General features: G+C 35.8%; 1 protein-coding gene across 8 annotated transcripts in view; it reads right to left on the bottom strand.

The window, feature by feature from the left end:
- Nucleotides 1-16,112, bottom strand: part of MEF2C (myocyte enhancer factor 2C) — a 138,436-nt gene that overhangs the window by 105,124 nt on the left and 17,200 nt on the right. Inside the window, exon 1 of one of the 8 annotated variants that reach the window (XM_086770839.1) lies at nt 6,854-7,014. The exons of the other annotated variants lie outside the window; for them this stretch is intronic. The gene's annotated coding sequence lies outside the window, so the exon portion shown is untranslated. Of the gene's footprint in view, nt 1-6,853; nt 7,015-16,112 lie in introns of those variants that run through there. 8 annotated transcript variants of the gene reach the window in all.

A 16,112-nucleotide genomic window follows, 5' to 3' on the forward strand; every position in this document is an offset into this window, starting at 1 on the left:
TAACAAGACTTCAGGAAAAGGGGAGAGAAGCTGAAGGAGGCAGTAACACAAGTTTTCTTGATGACAGTGCAACTGCCTGGACCACCAGTCCAGTTGAGGAGCAGAAATGGCTTTCACAGAATGTCTGTCTTCCCGCACTCCAGCAATTCAGAATAGAAACTGTACAAATCTGCTTACATATTTTTCTATAAAACAAGGTAGGCGAAGAAACCAAAACTCGGCAAACTCTAGACACTCAGATAAAGACCTTCCACTGTCACCAGGCCTTACTGCCTGAAGGAAGGGATTTCTTGGATAAGTTGTTTTTTTTTTTTTTTTTAAAACAATTTGAGTATTTTTCAGCTTTCTGAAAGATTTTTCAGTGGTATTATGTAACAGTGGGTATTTAGGGACGGAAAACATTAGCTTAATGCAATGCTGAAATAGCTACCCACGTAGCTGGTTTCCTGATTTACTGAGAAGCTACCGAGTGCAGCACTTCTGATGGAACGCAGGAGTGGACAAAATCTTTTTGATGATACAGACTGAAATATCAGCTTGCTGCTTTGCATTTTTTTTTTAGAAATATAACTATATAATCTTTCTGTCCACGAGCCAGCTTCTGTTCATAGGAAGTCTGCTCTACGCACAAGAGAAGAAAAACTCTTTACCTTGTATGCCCTATATGGATATACGCCATAAAAATTGGGCAAACATTGAAGATTTTAAGGTGAACTTGTTGCCAAGAGATAAGCTGAAAGGTTTCTTAAACATTTGCTTTACCTTCTTGTAATAAAATGTTTCTCTTCTCAGCTCCAGAAATACCCTGGCTCTTCTTGTTCAACATAACGGCAAGATCCTTCAGGGCTTGAGTTGCCCAATGGGCTTGGTCTGAGCAGGACTTTAATTGGGATGCAAATTATTTAACTGACCATTTGAGTAAGAGCTTTCTTTTGCTTATTTTTTTTTTTTTCAGAATTCAAGTTCTATCTCCTGCCAATGCCTTGTCATAGAAATATAAAGAAAGTAGATTCATATGACAGATTGCAATTTATATTGCTACTTCTAATATACCGAAGAGAGAGCTTTCATTTTATTCCGTAAAATGGATGTTTTCTATATGGTAGGAATCTGCACAACCAGAGAGCTATAATGCACATTATATTTTCAGCTGCTTACATTTCATATTTTAACAGTTGAGTTTTCAAACAAACTAAAACAGAATTATAAGACTTTGGAAACAACAAAGCTATCTGTCTGTTCTTATTTTCACTTTTTCCAGCTAACAGAAATAAAAAATTGGAACAGTTATTGCGATAGTGTATTTGAAAGCTTAATAACACTGCCAATTAAAAAAAATGTTAATATGGTATTAGATAGCTTTGTCAGTTGAGCTCTTTTCAAGATAACTTAGAATTGCTACTACGAAAAGGCAGCTTCCTCCTCAGCTGTTAACATGGTTAATTTTTCTGAATACTATTAAAAACACATTCAAAAATACAATATTTTGTCTTCAAAATAATAAATTCATAATTAAAGCACTATTTGTATTTTTGCCAAGGACAAATTGCAACAGAAATGGAAAGCCATAACAGAATTGACCAGACAATTGATTACTGACATTTTTGTTTGTTGAATATAGTGATTGGATTCAAAATGAATAATTTGTAAGGTATCTCCTGCACCGTATAAATGCACTCAACTTATGAGATTTATGCAGGTGGAGCATGACTGCGTACCACAGTCAAATCTGTGCGCTGTTTAAGAGTCAGTGGTCAACTGTGACTCCAACCAGGCAGTCCCCTTCTCTCCTAGATTGTGGAGAAGTATAATTTCTTCTTGCGTAATATGTTGGTCCCGCATCCTGGGGCAAACAGATAAAAAAGGATAAGAGTATTTTTAAAAAGCAAAAGTTCCCCAAATAAACTGTGCTTTCACTAGGGGCAGTACTAGCTCAAGAAATGCAAGCTATCATTACTGGTGATGAGCCCTGCTCCATGAATAACACATTTTTGGAGCCAGCTCACATCTCAAAAATAGGTTGTCTCTGCTCATGAAAGGTCCACATCCAGGCTGATAGAGGGAAAAAATCTGCTTCATACCACTACGGCGGGTGATCTCCCCATCAGAAACAGGCTATTGGCAAGGCACTGTGAAGTATTTTTAAGTGAAAAAAAGCCTGTGCTGTTCCACCTTGTGAACAGCAAGAAAATGTAATTTTTTTTAGTATTGATTTCACCTTAATTTTCCAGTGTATTATCATACATCAAGCTAACCCCTTTCACGGTATTTTCCAGTTTTTTAAGTTACTTTTAACAGTGTTAGAAAGCATAAAATGCAAACATATACAGGACTTACTGACCTGTTCTCTATAAATACACATATATACCTGTTCTGTATATATAAACAGATATTTTCATACTGTCACTTAAGTAACTATCAATATTTATTCCTGAAACACTACGAGGAGGCTGAAAAAGCTAGTCCCTATTCAACAGAGATGGAAGTAAGGGGAATATAAAGCGAAGTGCCCTACTCTATATAAACTAAAAACAGCAGCATCTCTGGAAAAGCAGCTTCCAGCCTATTGTTTTTCTGCTAATCACTTGATCAGTTTTCCTTATGGATTTTTTTTTTTTTAAGATGGAGGTTATCAGCTCTATATAAAATGAGAAAAAAATCCAATCTTGACTTTACATCTTCTCACTTGCGATACACCTACAGCTAAGATCAGCAGTGATGTCTGGAACTGGTACACTTACAGAATAGAGTTCTATAGAATAAGTCTTCAGCTTTGGAATTTATCATCTGACTTGTCCAATCTGGATGTGTATAAATTGCATCTTATTTACCATGTCAAGTTCCAAGTAGGCTCACGAACTACCAGGCAAAAGGATTTGAGATTCTTGTGCTTAGCATTTGGATCTAAAAGAAATATATTGCTATGCTGAACTGCAGTTCAGTTTGTAGGCTGTTTTTTAACAAAGAAAGTGTAATTAATATGCTTAATTCTAAAAGAAAAAAGTAATTAAAAAAATTAAGATAAATACAGGTTGACATAATGAAAGAGTGTTACATTCCATAGTCCTTTTTTTTTGGTCTTTGGCCTCTTTCCTGACACTTTGTAGAAGTATCAATTCTCGTGAGATAGATCAGGATACAAAATCTACCCTTTTATAAATGTATTAAATTATCCCATTCACTTCTCTCCGCCTGCCTTAATAATGGGTGTGCTGGTCCCGTTGTAATCTTGGTCTAAAAAGCGTAATAGCTAAGTGGAACTATTTCTAGGGTTGAACTGAGCCTAGCAGTTATGCTGAGACCTAGCAAAATAAATCATTTGAGGACCCTGTTTATTCTTATTCTTCTTTTTACATTATGTGTGACAACTGATATACTGAAAATATTTGTCTCTTAGAAATATACATATTAATGATTCGCATCCAGAAATAATTTTGGGACTAATTTTAAAAGTCAGGATTATTTGCAGAAGCCCTAGAAAGATCTAGCCTCTAACAAAAAATAATATTAAAAATATAGTAATGGAACTAGGGGTTACAGTCATCTTCTAATCCAACCTGTCTACAAAACCAAGAAAAAGTTATGTTTGGGATGCTTATATGTATCTTTCCCATTCCCGCATACACATACAAATACAAAACTACATACAAAAAACCACTAAAAAATACTATATTTCTAACTTATAATATAGAAGGACTGTAAATCTAGAACAACAGCAGAAAGACTTTCATTTTTAATAGTAACTGCATATATGTGAATAAAGAGCACCACGTGTTTATGGACTGATTATTTTTATGAGGTCTAACTGTGAAGAGACATTTTGACAGTTTTATTTACAGCGTAAGGCATACCCAGAGGCACGCATGCATAGTTTGAAAACCATATATATTTGTATATAAAGCACACAGATATATATATATGTACATATGTATAAATATATGTACATGATCATAGGAAGTGATTTTACAGAAAAACCACAAGCCTAGCTAACATGGCAGTCTACCACTGTAGCATATTTCTAGATAGCCTTTTTAACATATGTACCCTATCAATAACATAAAATCTGCAATTACGTGAGGCTCAAAAATATGAATTCAGAGTTTTAAATATATAAAGGCACTCCTAAAAATGAAATAGTGTTTAAAACTACGTCCTAAAAAATACAGATAAAATTTCTTTAAATATATTTAATTTATGTTAATGTAAATATGCAGCTATTTCAAATGCAGCCAAGTCACTAAGCTCATTACATTAGTTTTTGGGGAATTAATGGAGATTGCCACTGTTGACAGTTTGGTTTTTTTTTTTTAGCTACAGGTAAACAAGAACCCAGAGACATCAACCCCTTTGAACAAAGCACAACTCAAAGACAGAAGTTAGATCATTAAGGATGAAAATAATAGGATTACAGGCAACATCAGCTTGTAAAACAAATTCTATCCTTTAATAAACATCTAGTGTGCCCATACATATTTAATGTTAACAGTTTTTTAACAGCTTAGGCTGTAACCTTAGTAGTCTAGCATGGAATTTGCTATTGTCATCCCTGCCCTCACTGAGACAGAGGCAGAAAGCAGCAAAGCAATAAGTCAAAGTTATGTATCCCAAATTTGAATTGTTGATTAATTTTCCTCTTGCAAAGACATAATGGGAACACCCCATCACCTCATAAACAGTATTATGCTGGTTAAGACACTTCCCATAACAATTAATTAACATGCCATCTCTTCGTGCTGAACACTGAGAAGAACTGCAAGGCGTTCTTAATAGTAAAACTATCCGCATTTCTTTTCCTTCTACCTTCTTTGTTTAGCTGGTTTGTCCATACTGTCAATGCCTCAAGACAAAGGCTGCCCACGTGTATTTGCACAGCACCATGCACTACAGACCCTAATCTCTCTTAGGACCTGGAGCTGTTACCACAACACAAGAGTATTTGGCAACGTTAACTGTGTTTAAAGGTTTTTATTCTGCAGGCAACAAAGTCCCAGATAGTCAAATTCCACTTTGCTATTCCTATCTACTCAGCCTCTTACTGGACGAGCTGTTTGCACTGGAAGGAAAGCAGCCCCCTTACACAACGTCCTTATGAATACTTCATATATGCGCAGGATGCTGAAGACCCCACAATTTTGGATGATCAGCATTAGAGTATAAAATCTAAAAGAAATATCATAATATTTTCTAAATAAGAGGTGAGAATATTACATTTATTCCAGAATGGCCAGGATAACGGCCACCACTTGAAACTGAGGTCTGTCAACGTATTGTGATGATTTCCTATATACATTACTGGCAAATCCGTATTTTACAGACTAAGAAATAAAAAGAAAGCTAAGATATTAAACAAGTACCCTATGTAACCTGATGCCCAGTAGCATGGATAAACCTCTATGACTGAAGAATATATTGAAAAAATAAAAAGAGCGAATTTATTCTCAGCTACTTTTTAGAAAAGAGAATCCTGTGCAAGTGACTACAGCAGCATGTTCTGTCACATTCTTTCCATAAACTGAGCCCTGTCAGTGACAGCAAAACAGATTGTGTGCATCTGCTGGGAATGAGCCAGATGACAGTGGAAGAAACACACATGGATACCTTGGCACAACAACTAAAGAAGTAGAAGAAAAATGGACAGAAAGAAGCAGAAAGTTCTAAACTTTAATTAAAATGACTCTCTAACAAAAGTGAAGTTATCTAAGAGTCTGTTGCAGACTGTATGCTTTGCTTTAGACGGTAACTTTCCAAAAGCAACTACATATTTATACTCTACACTGTCTTTTTTTACGCCCTGTGGTACTCATATGGCCAGCATTCCCACAGTGTCTGAGTCCCACAGAATTCGCCTCAGGGAAATACCATCCTCGTTCGACAGACAGGGGATTGATGCACTAACAAAGTGAAATCCTCACAGTTATCTAAACCAGGTTCTGGACGAAAGAGTTAAATCCACACTGCCCAAATCCAGGCTGCCATCCTAAACACTAGAATATCCTTCCTGTGCTTAGCTCTGCTTTCTGACAAAAATACTGCTATACCTAAAATTGACATTAAACAAACAGCCTGTGAGTACTCCAGCATTACAGGACCAGTAAGCCTGACAAGTTAAATTAGCACAAATGGTTGCTGCTTGTATCCTGTCAAGTTTTGCTGTTGAATACATGGATTGAGAACCCAAGATGGCTCTAAAAAGTATCAATGAGTTACAGTCTTCAGGACAGAACTGCTGCCACAAATAGTGGTAGCTGTGTATACCCATATAAAAGGAGAACCTGATCTTTACTAATAGTTAAAAAGCACTCCCAGATACTGACTCACCATGGCAGCAGAACTGCATGCTTATGCTCAGGAATGAATTCAGGAATTCTGCCGAGTCTCTAAAATAAGTCTTTTATTTCAGGTGTAAAGTGACTTACACTGTTTCCCTTTTGGTTAACCACTTGAAGATAGACCAAATAGACATGGAAGCGCATTTTTTTTTTTTTTAAAAAAAAAAAAAAGAAAACAGTGTTCCAATTACAAGGACAGACAAACTCTTCTGAATTTTGCACTGATGTTTTACATACTGTTTTACCTTATATATCAGGAATAAGATGTGACTGCCAGCTGAGTAAAGATTATTATAGCACCTAACGGTCCGAGCAGCTCAAGTCAACTATTTGGAGCATCTGGAAGCCTCATGAGGCCAGCGGTCTCAGCCTGTTATGTATTCCATATGCAGTGACTATCTAATATTCTGATGGTACTTCAGAATCACATTAGTAAAACGGAATGATTTGGTATTTATAAAACTCATACGTATCATTACACAGTACAATTAACATCCAGCAGTCAGAAGCTGACATATACTCGCCTAGTCTGAGAAAAGCTCTAGAGCAGCGTATAATGCACCTTCGTGTTCCATTTCACTTCAGGATGTGTGAATGGCAGTCGCACATGTACAGACTTTAACCCCCAAGAGGGCCTTTGAAAACTGCTTAAGTCTGCTTATAATGTTCTTGGCCAAAGAAGTGGCAGGTCTCTACATATCCTTCCCAGTGTGGTCCAGAAGAGAAGATAAGGAGATCTTCTTTTGAAATGTTCTATTCAAATGGTACCTTTGTTTCTAATGAGTCTGGAGAAAGAGTCAGAGCGGAACTGAGAAAAAGAGGTGGATGTTAATTAACAGCATGAATATTAATTCTGTACATAAAGCAGTTTTTAGTAGGTTATCAAGTCAGTGGAGTTTTGCTGGAATTCATGAGCAAAGCACACTTTTATATATTCAGTTACATATGAAATACTGTTAAATAAACATACGAGTATCTGTGGATATAATTTCTCTTTGTGAAATTGGAATTTCCCAAATATAGACAAAACAAAAGAAAAAAGCAGCACATTTTTACAACTTAGAAGCTCTTTCAAGCTCTTGGATAAATACTAGCCAAGACTGAATATCAGCACAACTTTTTAACCAGAGTTGTTATTCTTCTTCATTAATTCAAGCATAATAATGTGGTCAGGAAGTCAGGTTTGGATTCACACCCACATATTCAACAGGCACATTAACTGTACAAGAAACTGGCTGAAGAGGCGTGCGTGCTAGGCCACAAGGTCTTTCCTAAAGGACCACCCAAGCTCTGCTGAAGACGACGGAGAACATGCACATAATGGCTATTTTTGAACTATTTGTTCCCATAAAGGTTTATTAAAGACTCTTAGGTAGCCTGAGCAATTTAATGTACCCCGAAGCTGTACTTCCTGTCTCAACCAACCTATAATCAATCCATTACTCATTTACAGCATGCTCGTTGTCCTCGTATTCAAACACTTCTTCATGTTTCTAACTCCTATCCTACATTTCAGAGCTTTGCTAGGCACGGTATGTCTCAGTTCAAGAAAGAAACTCAAATGAAAGAATGAGGCCACTAAAAATTATGAAAGACTGACACAGAGATATTTAGAAAAGATCTAGTTTCACATAGTTAGGTGAATACACTTGTAAATGTAGACTTAAAACAAAAGGCACTTTATTCTTATATGTTGTATTTTATAAAGTAAAATAAAACTTTTCAGACAATGCAATAGGAAAGATGGTATGGAACTGGTTGTTTAAACTAGTTTTAAGCTATATTACAGAGTAGAAACACAGAAAGGCTTGTATTTTTGAAGAAGAGAGATAAAAGAGCACAAGAGACCAACTCAACAGCTAAGGAACTATGGCATTCCAGTGAAACATGACTCAATTACAACCCCTCATTTGATGAATATTTAATTATCTATAAAAAAATGGGATGGCCTCACATTTGGAAACTGAGAGTAGCTTTCTCCCAGAATATTCTACAGCCAACTGATTAAGGACCTTTCTAGAAAGAGGGAATTGTCTTTTCTGTGAACTGGTCTAAATTAAGGGTAGGAAGTACTTCAAATCAGGTTTCTCAAATCTTGAATTTCTGTTATAAAAGTTAAACCAGTGCTTATAAAGAATTTACAGGCTTAACCTGGGGATGTGGATTCCAGTAGACAACAGGACACAGCAAAGTAAAACCTAAATTCCCCTTTTTTGTGTTGCCCTAAGTCCCTTCTAATTACGTGGATACGTCCTGGCATGCTGAATAGATTTCAGCTTTTACAGCATCTCAGTAAAGTTGCCAGTTTTCATCTGTGTTTTGCCTTTGGAGAACTGAGCCACTGCATAACAGACTTGCACAAAGAAAGTTTGCAGCTGCATTTAAAATTACATTTAGGAGTTCTGAGTCCCTTTCTTATATTGTATGCATCGGACTGTTGTACAGTCTCTGCACTTAATTTGCAGACTGTTTTTACCTTGCATCTGTTGCCTCAGATAAAGTACATCTGTCTTTTTAGGGATGATTATTAATGAATTTTATGTTAAAGATGTACAATATATTTATACATTTTTAAAATCTCCCCTTTTTTTCTAATTTTTGGAATTCATATTGAAAGATTCTGCTCCCTGATCTTCTTGGAAATTGTCACCGATGGGTTGCATGTGGTGCTGGAGACTATTAATAAACTTTTTCAAAATTTGGACCACACTTTGGAACTGAATGTGTTGTATGTTCAATTTTTAATAGAAAACCTGTATTTTAATCTTAGATATCTAGTTGAGATCGCAATATATTCAAAATGTGCTGTGTGAACAGGCACGATAATAGGTATTTATTTAACTGTTCTGATTTTAAGACTTGCATTTAGACCAACATATGAAAATAGAATGCTGATGATCCCTTTTTTTTCCACAAGTATCAGCAGGAGAATCACAAAACTATATGTCTATAGATTCCTTGTGATTTTAAAGAGGCCTTTTTGATATATCTACATTGTACTTTGAACTTAAGTCTATCAAACATGGAAGCTATATTTTAGGATGATGTTTAAATCACAGAGCAATCTTCTGATCCATTAGTGGAACAGCTTCCTCTCTCCGATCACATCTGGAAAACAGTAGAGCGAAAGGACAGAACAAATACTTTCTTCCTGACCATCCTCAAAATTACTTTAATCAGAAATCTGCAGAAGTGCTACTCCATGCCCTGTTTGGGGTACCCAAAGTAGTGACGGTCTCAGGATAGGTTTGCCTTTAATCTTATACAGAAAAATGTGGTACAACATCGTGCTACTGCTTTACAGACGACATTTAGCAACCTATAACAGAAGGCAGCACCAGCAAATCACTGCTTGTCCAGATACATGACAAGCACTGTTCTTCAAAACAGACAATAGTATCTTTCTTTTATGCCATACCTCTTCGCTGCATCAGATATTGCTTCATGTTGTTATTAAGTGACCAAAAAAAAGAAAAAAAAAAAGTTAACTAAAGAACACACTCTGCTTCCATTGAGAAGTCCTGGTGCTCTCAATTAAGTATTTTTCTACAGGATTAGAAGCAACGGGTGGGGGAAAAACTCCTAATAGCATTAAAATGCCATGCAAAAATATCACTTTTTTACTGCTTTCTCTGTATCTGTCATAAGGATTTGCATTATGCCCATCACCACCATACCTTATCCACGATAATTTTTTTTAAAAACATGAAACTGCAGAGAAGATAGCACTCGCTAAGAATGCCTTCAAGATTACTATTCTGTTGAACACCACAGAATGTATGACTGAGCTTGAGACAATATCTACTGGAAGCATAACTGAACTAAATGTAATGTTCTGGATGGGGATTTAAGTACTGGAACTTGTACTGAAGGTAGATTCTCATTTTGTTCTGTCAGTATCAAATTCTGGAAAAACCATGAAAATATTAGTCCAATTTTCAGCTTGTATGCCAAGAATATGATAGGAAATGTAGAAGAATATTCTTCTGTTTCTGTCCTATGCATAATCTTTTTTTTTTTTTATTGCAGTATCGACAATAAAACAGAAATGCCAGATCGTTTTGTTATTCCAGTGAAGATACGCAGATTTTTTTCCTACCAAGGGTATAGATAGGCATTCCCCACTTCTGTACATGTAATTATGGGCAGTTCTGCTTTAATTAGGTACCTTGCCAATCATTCCATCATGTTTCCTTTTAAGAAAAATCTGGAATATTACTTTCCAATTAATATACATTAAAAAAAATGTAATTTTAAATTATTTCCAATTGCTAACAACATGTCACATAAATAAGAGTACTAGTAATACAATAAGCCTGGGTTATATTTTTTTTAACGTGTGCTCCCAAGAACATTAATGAAATTCTGCTTCATCCTATTTTGTTTTAAATGAGTGTACTAGTCCATAGGCTCTCATGAACATTTATGGTCATATTTCTGATCTCTAAAATTTATGTATGTGTGTTTTGGATAAAGCTGTACATGTTGTACGCTACGGCAAGGATGCATTCCCTGGCTCCGTATTCTGACATAAAAAATGTGCCATGTAGAAGTTTGCTAAGTGTGCAGTTTCACACTTATTTCATATAGTGCAGTGGGGTAATAAGCTGGACTTTTCCTCATCCTGCTGCTCTATCAATTCCTTGCCTGTATCTTATACACATAAGCAAGATAAAGGAAAAAACTGACCACTTCTCCAGGATTCTGCGGGCAAAACAGGTTCTCATCAAATACCGCTTCAAAGATCAGCTCCTCATAGGTACAGAACACATTTAATCACTCATTGTTATTATTTTCTTAAGACCGTTGCCCTATGTCTGCAAAAGAAAGGATTATTCATAGCAAGCCAAATGCTATATACTTCAACAGGAAATTTGTTTGAAAACACTCTGCAAGATCACGGTTTTAAGCTCATCTACCATGTACTGTCCACTCTCCTCCATTTGCATACCATCTTACCAAGTGTAGCCACATTCTGTGTAACCTTCCTAAAAGCCTTCCTCCTTTTTTTTTTGCTATTTCTGCCACTTCTCGTATTGAGTATAGGCAGAAGCAACCCTTGGGACACAGATGGACAGAGATAAAGCTGGCCTGAGGGCACTGTGTAGAGAACATACTGTCTCCTGCTGGTTTCACAGAATATCCTCAAATTGTGCTAACTTTTTCTACAAACTGCCCCGGCATTCCCAAGGGTTATGGCAACCCTGGGGAATTCCTGTCAGCACATGTCTGCAGCTAGAATGCCAGGCTGAAGGGGACGCGTGGGCCAGTGTGACGGGACGGTCAGAGAATCTCAGTGTCCTGTCGTTTCTCTGCAACACCCCCCCATCTGTAGGGACAGGTTTTCCACCCAGCTCCCTCGAAATGGTTTAAAACAATCTCTGCTGCGAAGTCTATATGGAATTTTAAAATTAAAAGTGCTGTAGTCTAGCTTCTTACACTGGTGGATATGTTCTGTAACGTTTTAATTTCTGTAATGATCTGACATTAACTAAATTATTTGGATTAAAATAATGCATGGTTATTTCAAATATGATGTCACATCACAATATATTTGTCAGTAGGGGAAAGAATTTATTAGAAATCAAATAAATAGCACATGCTATTGATTTATAGTGACATTACTTGTTATATCACTAAAAGTAATGTTGCACGTGGACAATGTTCTGCATTATGTTTACTTTTGCAGATGTGTTTTATAAACAATTTCACAATCCTCCCTCCTTGTCCTTTGTACATACTTTGCTAATGGCTATTGATTGACTACTTAAAAGCAAATAGTGAAATTTAACTGAGCATGGGTTCCACAAATGGCATGCGTCCTGTATCTATAAAAGCAAACATAAATGTTATTTCTAATTGGTTTACTTAACTGGACATCTTGTGATTCTAGGATGAGAGAGAAAAGACAGTAATGTCTAAGGTGAATTCCTGCACTGGCATTTGGTTAATACAAATTTTCATGATAAACGTCACTTAATCAGTTATACAATTGATGAAATAAGAGTCAGAGAAGACCTGTTAGGTTGGATTCTAAGTTTTCTATCAGCTTTAGAACCTGGGAAAAGGAGGCAGAGGAGCTTTATGCCATCTGTTCCACTCCGTCCCTAATCTGTGGGCTGCCTTATGCTTAACTTAAATGAAGGCAGCAGCTACTGCCTTTCCAGGACCTGCTGTATTGGCCAGGATGTCTGAAGCTCTCTCGGCGCTAACTCTTTTGCAGCCCTCCAATGTCAGGGAAGGTGGCAGGAGGCAGAGATAAGTACATCTGCCCTGCTGAAGCAGGTGACTGCTCAGGCACCTGTTCAAAGAATTACGAAAGGAGCCCAGGCTACAGACCTCACCGGCGTGATTACCGAATCCATCTTGCATGAGAGCTTATTCCGTACAATTTTAAAATAATTTTCAAAGAATTTATCCAGACCTGTATCTAAATAGTTGTTTTGGGGTGGGGGGGAAGGGAGGGAAGAAAAAAGGAAAAATGCTTAGTGGAGTTCTCTTTAGCTGTATTTCAGAATAACAGTCCTACCTTTGAACTGCCTTAAAGATTATTTTTCTCTATGCTTCCCTCTGTTTCCCTTGCAAATTTACTTTCTCTTTGCAAGAGAAGAAGCAATGTGACTATATGAGAAAATTCTATCACTTTTGCATGTTAGCTCTCCTGGCTGAATAGCGGGTGCCATTTGCGTACTTTGAAATACTTTCAAGATGCAAGGAAGTTTAAGGCTAGGATACTATTCGGTGTTTACCGGCTTAAATAAATGACAGATCTCGGAAAGGTATCTGTGCAGTTTAAACCTAATGGTAGAAAAATGTGATATTAACAGGGCTGATGGCAGAACGCAACACTCAGACCTGCATTTTTCATATATTCTAAAACCAAACACTAATTCCCATGATTGAGATCTGCATGTATAGATTTAACTCTCTGTATTCAGTGGGAAGCAATTATTTTATCAGTAAGCAGGGACCTAAATTTACCATAGGTGCATTGAAAAGAAGAAACAAATTTTAATTACCCATATTAACTGGTAGACTTATGATTTTTTAATTGCTAAATAATTTTATTGATCTTTCAAACTTCCTTAGTCGAACAAGTATGTAGGAATTCCACTGCTTTTCTCGAAAGTCTTAGAATAACAGGCTATATTTCCAATGTCATCTTTAAATTGATCTCATACTTTACATAAAGTGTGACACTAAAATGTGCAAAAGTGCACTCAGCTTTGCTGGTTTTTTATCATTATGAGACTGTACCTGACAGTTCAAATACACAGCTGGGGCCCAGAAGTTGTATTTTGTTACACTGATGCTAGGTAACTTTTTGAAAATTACACTCTCCCATCCAAAAAATAAAATATTCTACTGTTGCATGACATGAATCTAATATAACAGAATGTATTTTCAAGCATTCATGAGCTATATGGTCAGACTGAACTTGAAAGAAAAAGACATTATATTTCTGTCTTTTCCACTCCAAGTTCTGCTTCAGTATTTTATGCACACAAATTCCTCTTCAAAAGTACTGATCATCCACATCTACAATCAAAAGTGTAAGGCGCACGTTTTGCACATTTGAAGACTGTCCTAATACAGTTTCCTTGATTACACAGCAGTAAATAAACCAGGAACAATTACAAAACGTAATAACTTAACTGTTCTTTAAGGACTGTAATGAGCGAGCGTGTCTCAGACTAGTATTTTTCATCTTATTTGGCCGTGAGGTACTTCAGGATATTTCAAACATTTCTAGAACTGCATTTATCACCTGTTTCCAAGGGCTTACTTTTCCAAACATTATCCTACCAAAATTTTTTAAATTCCCACTTGAGCCTCGTAACACATTGTAGAGAAGTTAGTGTAAAGCACATCGGAAACAAAAGAAGAAAAAGAAAATGTTCTTTACATAGAACTTAAACTTCTCAAAATACAGCGAGGCAAAGCTAGAATGAAAGAAAATCAAAATATGCTTTCAGTGTCCATTAGGATGAAACATCAAAATTTACAGGAGTTTCCTGTCTGATTATAATAACACACACAAAATTAAATACATAAATATTAATTTTATGTATCACATAAGATGAAGACAATTAAAAAAACAATGTTTACATTTATGGTTGACTCATTAGTGTTTTATTATGTGAAACACTAGGAGGCATCAGTTGGGTGAAAAAAAAAAACGAGTTCTTCTTTTGAAAAATGGTAAGAAATTAGCATAGAAGTTATCAGCTTGAAAGTTTCATAATTCCAAACGTTAAAGTCTGTATGTTATAAGTAAATTATGCAAATAGCTGAAACTCTCTATTTTCACTGATAAATGACATATTTAATAATATAGGGACAACATTTAATTTCCTATTTCCCACCAGAGCACTATGTTCACGTCCGCAGCACAAAGTATAGTTTTACATTACATTACATTTTAAAAAATAACAGAGTAGAGGTAAACTAAGATGACTTATTTGTTCCTCAATATTATAATTTTGATAAATCTGCAAAGCCCTGACACGTTTTATGCACTCTCCTCTGCACATAAGCTCTTAATAATGTAAATGCAGTGAATTTAGTATAGTCCTAGGCACTTTTGAGAACTTTTTATTGCTATGACAGGATATCATCCAGGTAAAAATGTTTTTAAAAAATCCCAGGACAATAATCTAGTACATTTTAAATATATTTCCCAAAAGCGGTGAATTAAACAGCATTTTCAAAAATTTCTATAACAATGCTACAAGTGGGTCTAGCTTTTACTATAAAGACATACAAAATCAGTAATGTCAAAAAAGAGTTTTTCTTCCTTCAAATTGCATTTAACAATGACTAAGCAACAGAGTTACAGTTGTCTTATAAAATAATCAATTGAAATTGAAGTGTGCCTTGCCATGCTGCAGCAATCAGCTTTTATCTCTGCCCAATCAAAATGACATGTGAACTACCTAATCCTTCTTTTGTGAGGCACATAAGACTTTGTTGTCACTGTTGGTTTTGTGAATCGCCTCTATAAGCTGGTCTGATTTCCTAAAGATGACAGATCTTAGTGAATAGACAAGCTCTACTGCACTGCAGTCAATGAGACAGTGAGATTAAAGAGGGGGACTGAAGATACCAGCTTTTAATCACCTGTCCACATGTAACATTGACCACCAGTTCTGAGAAAATTATCTTAAAGCTGGTCAGAGGACCTAAAGAATTCCTATATTTAGAAACAGAAAATTAAGAAATCAAATTTTTCAATTTTTCTCTTGCACCATCTGTTGTATTTGCTGACCAGGGTTCTTCTAAGCCCATTTCATTTCTGAAATAAGATGCAAAAGTGTATTTTCAACCTTTTCAAATACCAGAATATTAACACTACTCTTAAGCTTGAAGTTTTCTAGCTGTTCAAAACTACATATATAATTTTTTTCTATTTTATACCTAAGTCGCTATTGAGCGTAAATGAGGACACAGCAAAATCTCTCTGCTGACATCATATAGCAAAATTTTAAAATCTTAAAATACATCACAAATATAACTGCATTAGTTATTCTTCAAAATGCTGAAGCAGAGACTATAAACTTCTTGAAATGATATAGCACCTTATTTATCTTCATCTTCATAATCAGCGTTTTCAAAAGAATCCCACTACACCTTACTTGGTTTTTTGATAAATTATCGTGTAATTTACAATAATGATGCCCAACAGGTAAAAATCGAGTCTATGTATCAAAACCCAAATGCTTATTCTTTCAAGCACCTAATAGCAGTTAATGACTTCTTGCTCAATGAGACATAGAAATATCC

Source organism: Chlamydotis macqueenii, chromosome Z, assembly GCF_036417535.1.
Source record: "Chlamydotis macqueenii isolate bChlMac1 chromosome Z, bChlMac1.mat, whole genome shotgun sequence".
In the NCBI taxonomy this organism is placed as follows: domain Eukaryota; kingdom Metazoa; phylum Chordata; class Aves; order Otidiformes; family Otididae; genus Chlamydotis; species Chlamydotis macqueenii.